The sequence below is a fragment of the Rattus norvegicus genome, chromosome 5 (assembly GCF_036323735.1).
Source record: "Rattus norvegicus strain BN/NHsdMcwi chromosome 5, GRCr8, whole genome shotgun sequence".
Taxonomy (NCBI): domain Eukaryota; kingdom Metazoa; phylum Chordata; class Mammalia; order Rodentia; family Muridae; genus Rattus; species Rattus norvegicus.
Genome location: NC_086023.1, coordinates 54,303,093 through 54,309,391, shown reverse-complemented (window position 1 = coordinate 54,309,391; position 6,299 = coordinate 54,303,093). Strand labels below are relative to the sequence as shown.

At 42.9% G+C, this 6,299-nt stretch overlaps 2 pseudogenes; one reads left to right on the top strand and one right to left on the bottom strand.

The window, feature by feature from the left end:
- Positions 1 to 372: 372 nt before the first annotated feature.
- Positions 373 to 2,887, bottom strand: Ubr7-ps1 (ubiquitin protein ligase E3 component n-recognin 7, pseudogene 1; annotated as a pseudogene).
- Positions 2,888 to 4,811: 1,924 nt separating this feature from the next.
- Positions 4,812 to 5,406, top strand: Rpl23a-ps17 (ribosomal protein L23a, pseudogene 17; annotated as a pseudogene).
- Positions 5,407 to 6,299: the final 893 nt, after the last annotated feature.

Below are 6,299 nucleotides of genomic sequence, written 5' to 3'. Positions count from 1 at the left end.
AGTCTTGGCAGGGGCACAGCCTGCGGCGCCTGTTCAGGGCCAATAGGGGGCAGCATGTTTCTTCCCAAACTGCTTAGCTTGGCACGCCGAAAGTCTGCAACTCGGATTTGTGCTTTCTTCCTTTCTTCCCTTCCTTCCTTCCTTCCTTCCTTCCTTCCTTCCTTCCTTCCCTCCTTCCTTCTTTCCTTCCTTCCTTCTTTCTTTCCTCCCTCCCTCTTTCCTTCCTTCCTTCTTTCTTTCCTCCCTCCCTCCCTCCCTCCCTCCCTTCCTTCCTTCCTTTCTTTTTTCTTTCTTTCATTCTTTCCCTTAATTTATTTATTTATTTGCTTTACATCCCAATATCAGTCCTTCTCCTCCCCAGGCATTTCACTTCTACAACACAGTCTGGAAGTCCGATCCAGAGCTAAAGCTGGTTCAGGGCTCATCATTCTGCACAGCTTTAACTTCCTTTCTAGAGCATTCTCTTTTAGAGTGTTATTCGGGTGACCTCCGTTTTCAAGGCTTCAGAACTTCTTGGTCACTCATCCTGTCAACAAACGGCAGCAGATATCCTGCCAAGTGGGCAGTACAAGAAAGAACAGTGGGTCATACAAGCCCGCTATACCATCTCTTGGAAATTCCCACTCCTGGGGAGAATAGCACCGAGATGCCTGCCATGGCACCAGTCCTCACAGACCACACACTGAATCATCTCATCTGGAACCTCACCTCGGGACCAAGATGAGGTCCCTTACAAACGCAGTATAATCCAAAGAGGCTGACATTCGTACTTACTGCAAGAATTAACTTTCCATTTGTAGGGAAATAATTTGCATTCCAAATTTTTAAACTTGCTCTTTTCTACAGTCACAACAAAAAAAATTTTTTTTGATGTACAGTTCAATTGTTTATGACTCCCAAGGCGTAACTGCAAGCTAGGCAAATTCCTGCTGCTCCTCGCCCTGGCACGCAGGTACTACAGGCATACCGTGCTTGTCTCTTTGATGAGCCCAGGGATAGCCTAGGACCCCTGCTGGAGGGCACAGCACCACAGTCGGTTTAGAGGATCACACCCCTTCCAGACTGATAACAAGATGTACCAAGCAACTTCAGATAACCAGAAGGAGAAAGGGTTAATTTGGGCTTATGATGGGTAAGCTTGTTCTCACCAAGACAAGAAATAATGGCCAACAGGTGAACAAGTAAAAACTTAATTATTTTAGTGGCCAAAATAAGATCATCGTGAAATATAATGGCAAAAGTTAATAAAATTAAGTGTGTGGGCACTTGTGACAGCTCTTGAGATTAAAATTCCTCGGCCTACACACGTGAACCATCACGAATCTATATGTGTCTATGGAAGTGTTTCTTCTTGATGGGACAGTAAAGCAGATTGTTCTGTCTTCTGAGTGTAGGCCTCTGCAATCAACTGAACAGAGCCTGAATACAAGCAAAGACAAACAAGGAGGGAACTTCTGCCAGCCACCTAGACCCTCTGGGACAGCAGATTTTCTTGCCTTGAGCTTGCTGGGTTTTAATCTGGAATTGACACCATCAGCTCCAACCTTCGGATTTGAATGAAAACTACACTGTTCTTGTCTCTTGAGTCTCCTGCTGGCTAGCTGTCTTTATAATTCGGTACGCCTGTTCCTTATAAATCTCCTTCTTAAATGTCTTTTTAATTAAAGACTAATATTGATCCAGAAGAAGAAGAAAAAGGAGAAGAAGAAGAAGAAGAAGAAGAAGAAGAAGAAGAAGAAGAAGAAGAAGAAGAAGAAGAAGAAGAAGAAAGAGGAGGAGGAGGAGGAGGAGGAGGAGGAGGAGAAGGAGAAGGAGAAGGAGAAGGAGAAGGAGAAGGAGAAGGAGAAGGAGAAGGAGAAGGAGAAGGAGAAGGAGAAGAAGCAGCAGCTGTTCACATCTGGGTTTACCAGGAATCAGCCTGTCTGTCTGTTTGTCTGTGTGTCTTTCTTCTTTTCTTTCTTTCTTTTTCTCTTCTTTCCTTTTTTTCTTCTTTTATCTCCCTAATTTTCCTTTATGATATATATTTTCTGTAATTTTTAGGCAAGCTCTCTATAAAGTGACTCCCTTCTTCAAAAATTAAAGATAATAAAGGCAAAATTTAAACACCACACGAGATATCTGGTATTTAGAAACGTCACTGACCTTGAAGGAAAACAATGTTACTCCATTACGATGTGCTTGTTTTCATCCTGCAAGCAGATGCCACAAATTGTTATTTTCTAAATAACACCTAGAAAGTGGCTTAACACATTATCTTTTCGGTAACTGAGTGCTTTTCAAGAATATAATTAGTATGCTGTTCCAGGATCTGTAAATTAAGGAAGCCTTAATTGTCATAACTTCCAGGATGCTCTTCATGCAAATGCCTAGACATATACGATTCTTGTCCATTGCACTGTTAGGATCTACACCAATGCTAATAAGTAAATTCCTAGCTTGTGTAGACAACACAGTTCCAGGGAGTGGCAGGTAAGGTTTGACCAGTATTCCAAAGTGGGACTTATAGACTCCATAAGTCCATTTAATTTAATTTAGTGTTTGTTTATTTGTTTGTTTGTTTGTTTGTTTGTTTGTTTTGAGACAGGGTCTCACCATGTAGACCAGTCTGGCTTACAAAATCCATCCACCTCATATTGGGAACAAGCAAAAGAAATGTATTCTAAGCACTACCATTTTGTTTTCAGACTCCATTTAATCATAGGAAGAAACTAAATTCAAGGTCCCAGGTCCTATGGGAGCTGGGGACTTCTCCATACCTGAACAGTTTCTCTTGTAAACAGCTGTCTGAGTCCAGACATCTCAGGGACAACTTGTAAGGAGAGTTGTCTGAGTCCAGACATCTCAAGGACAACTTCTCCATCTTGCTGGCTGGGTCAAACAAGTTCATGTTCCCAGGCCCAGGGATGAACGCCTATCCCACCTGTCCAAATGTTTCCTTAATCGTCTGTTAACCAGTAAAGAATATAGAAACTGCTGATATCTAAAGCAAAGTGCATACGTTGTAAAAATACATAACCAGTTGCCTGTTCTGCCTTAATTACCTACATGCAGCTGGCCTGCTCCTTTCTCCCCTTATCACTCTGAGCTCCAGACATAATGTCTAGGAGAATGAATTAAGGGCCTTGAAGCCAGGTGTCTTGGATATGGCCCAGTCTCCAACGGGAAATCCCTTGCTTGACCTATAATGTCAAAATACAATCGGATAGCATTGCAGCTCACCCAAGCCCCACCCCACCCCTTTGCAGTCTCACCCTTTGAAAATGCAATATAGCTTCTCCCCCACTCCCCCTCCCTGGGACTCAGTTCAGATCTCAAACTGGCCACCTTCCTGAGCACTCAGAAAATAAAGCCTTTCTTTTTAAAGCTTCTGTCTCTAAAGGTTTAGGGTTTTCTCAGCTTCCACCCCAGACCCACTCTGACTCCATAGTTCTGGGATTAAAGACATAAAATACAATACATGGCTTGCATTTGATTTTAAAGTCAAGCAAATTCTAATTGTAAACAAATTAGAACACTCAGCAAATCAAACTTACATGCAGACACATCTTAAAACATGGAGAATAAGATTTAATTTGATAGGCAGTATTGAACAAAATTAAGCTGCATGTTTTCATAGCATACATCAGCATCTTTAATTATGGGGACAGAAGGTGACAAGATACTCTCGTGCTCTGCTCAATCACCACATCTGAATTGTTCTAAGGAACGGATATGTCACTGTGTAAAAAGACTTTTCCTTGGGAGGTGCAACACATACACATCTACTCACCCCAGATAGGGAGTCCACAACAGACCAAAGTATGGATGTCATCTGTGAACCGAGTTCTATTAGGTTTACTTACAGACATATAGATGAGGGATTACTTACAGACGCAGGAATGACTCAAGGACAGCCTCACCATCCAAGCCTGCTTCACCATGGCTCACGGGAGCTGGGACTCCTGTGTGAACCATGGATCTACACAACCAGCAGGCAGCTCAACAGATTGGTAAGTGTCCTTCCTAAGTGACTCTTTGGCCTACACCTCTTCCAAGAAGCTCAGCTGGTTTCTGCTTCTTCTGGACAATTGGTCTAGTCTGAGCCTTCTTTGCAGTTTGGCTTTTCTGAGCGTGCCTCTTAGCAGCTTTATTGCTTATTCTAGGAATGGCGGGGGGGGGGGGGGGTCAGGAGAATCTGGTCAATTTCAGGGACTTCCTGAAGCTATTTTGTTTACTTTTCCTTGCTGGATGGTATGTCTCAACCTAGGAGGAAACTGTCATACAAAATATGCTTATATTTACCTTTACTGTTTGGATTATGTTCTGTTTTGTTAAGCCTCTTTGATTCATGGGTCTAACTCATCATTAATGTCCTGTAAATATACATCACTGGCCTGATAAATCTGATCAGTTTATTTCAGCATCTGGAGTGCAAGGAGGGATGGGGAAGTCCTATCTTTATAGTAACTTAAAACAAACAAACAAACAAACAAAACAGAGTCTCACTATGGAGCCTGTAGCTCACTATATAGATCAGGCTGTCCTCAAACTCACTCTAAGATCCTAGAATTATACACCAGCAAATCTAGCTGTTAGCTTACTGATCAACCCATTTGCCTTCCTCAATGGTATTCAATAAAGTGTGTTCCATTCACTTATGTACTTCTTTTTTTTTTTTTTTTTTTTTTTTCCGGAGCTGGGGACCGAACCCAGGGCCTTGTGCTTCCTAGGCAAGCGCTCTACCACTGAGCTAAATCCCCAGCCCCACTTATGTACTTCTTAATTGTTTAATGTGGGGTCAAATGATGTCGCTCCGGCTGGCTTAGAAGGTGATGTGTAGGCAGCTGGTTCAACCAAGTTGTTTTTCGCATATCTCAAGACCACATACTGGCCTTTTCGCCAAGTTGGCGCCGAAAGTGAAGAAGGAAGCTCCTGCCCCTGCCAAAGCCAAAGCCAAAGTGAAGGCCTTGAAAGTTACGAAGGCGGTGCTGAAAGGGGATCACAGCCACAGAAGGAAGAAGATCCGAACGTTACCCATTTTCTGGTGGCCCAAGACCCTGCAGCTCCAGAGGCAGCCAAAATATCCTCGAAAGAGTGCACCCAGGAGAAACAAGTATAACCACTACGCTATCATCAAATTCCCACCGAGTCAGCCATGAAGAAAATAGAAACGCTGGTGTTCACTGTGGATGTCAAGGCCAACAAGCACTAGATCAAGCAGGCCATGAAGAAACTCTATGACATTGATGTGGCCACCGTCAATACCCTGATATTGCCTGACAGAGAGTAGAAGGCGCGTGTTCACTTGGCTCCTGACTATGATGCTCTAGATGTTGCCAACAAAACTGGGATCATCTAAAGTGAGTCCAGGTGGTTAATTCTAAATATACACTTTTTTTCACCATAAAAAAAATCACATATTAGATGATTGGCCCAAATATTCTATACCAAACCAACCTACTACATAGTTCCTAAATGTTGGAGTTGGACTCTTAAGATATGGATATTTAATTTTGCTTTTCTGCAGCTCTGTGTGTGTGTGTGTGTGTGTGTGTGTGTGTGTGAGAGAGAGAGAGAGAGAGAGAGAGAGAGAGAGAGAGAGAGAGAGGAGAGAGGGAGGATTGGAGGGAGGAAGAGAGCAAGAGAGAGAGACAGAGAGACAGAGACTTGGAGGCCAGAAAAATGTGTTGAACCCTCTGGAGCTAGAATTACAAGACATTACAGGAGAGAACCAACTCAGTTTGTCCTCTGACCTGTCCATGCTAACTGTGACACACATGCCATGCCCTCCACCCACTGAAAAAGCAAATAAATCAAAAAGTATCTCATACATAGCTCCCACCCCTGGCACACAAAATAAAATGTAAAACCACTGCTGGATTTTTATAAACAAGGCAGCAGAGTCCCAATGAAAGTCGGGGAAGAGAGGCAGCAAGAGGCAGTCAGGTTCAAAGACACAAAATTAAATCTGCATGGTTCCGCAATGCAGTACGTTTCCTCACTGTGCCAAAGACTGGAACTGATATACGTGTCTAGTAGAGTAGCAGCATTTCCAGTAATAAACACGTGGAATGCATTTTGTCTTGCGTAGTTTTTGAGACAGCATTTATATAATCATGGTTCCTATCATTCCCATGTCCCCAGTACCTCAGTAAAAATCTTTTCTATTTCCCCCTCCAACAGAGATCCATGTGCCCCCCTCCAGCCCTTTAGCTTTACCTAACATTTCTAGGTGTGTGGACTGTAGGTGGCTTGGTTATCATTTACTTAGCAGCTAATATTCACACATAAGTAGATACATACCATATTTATCCTTCTGG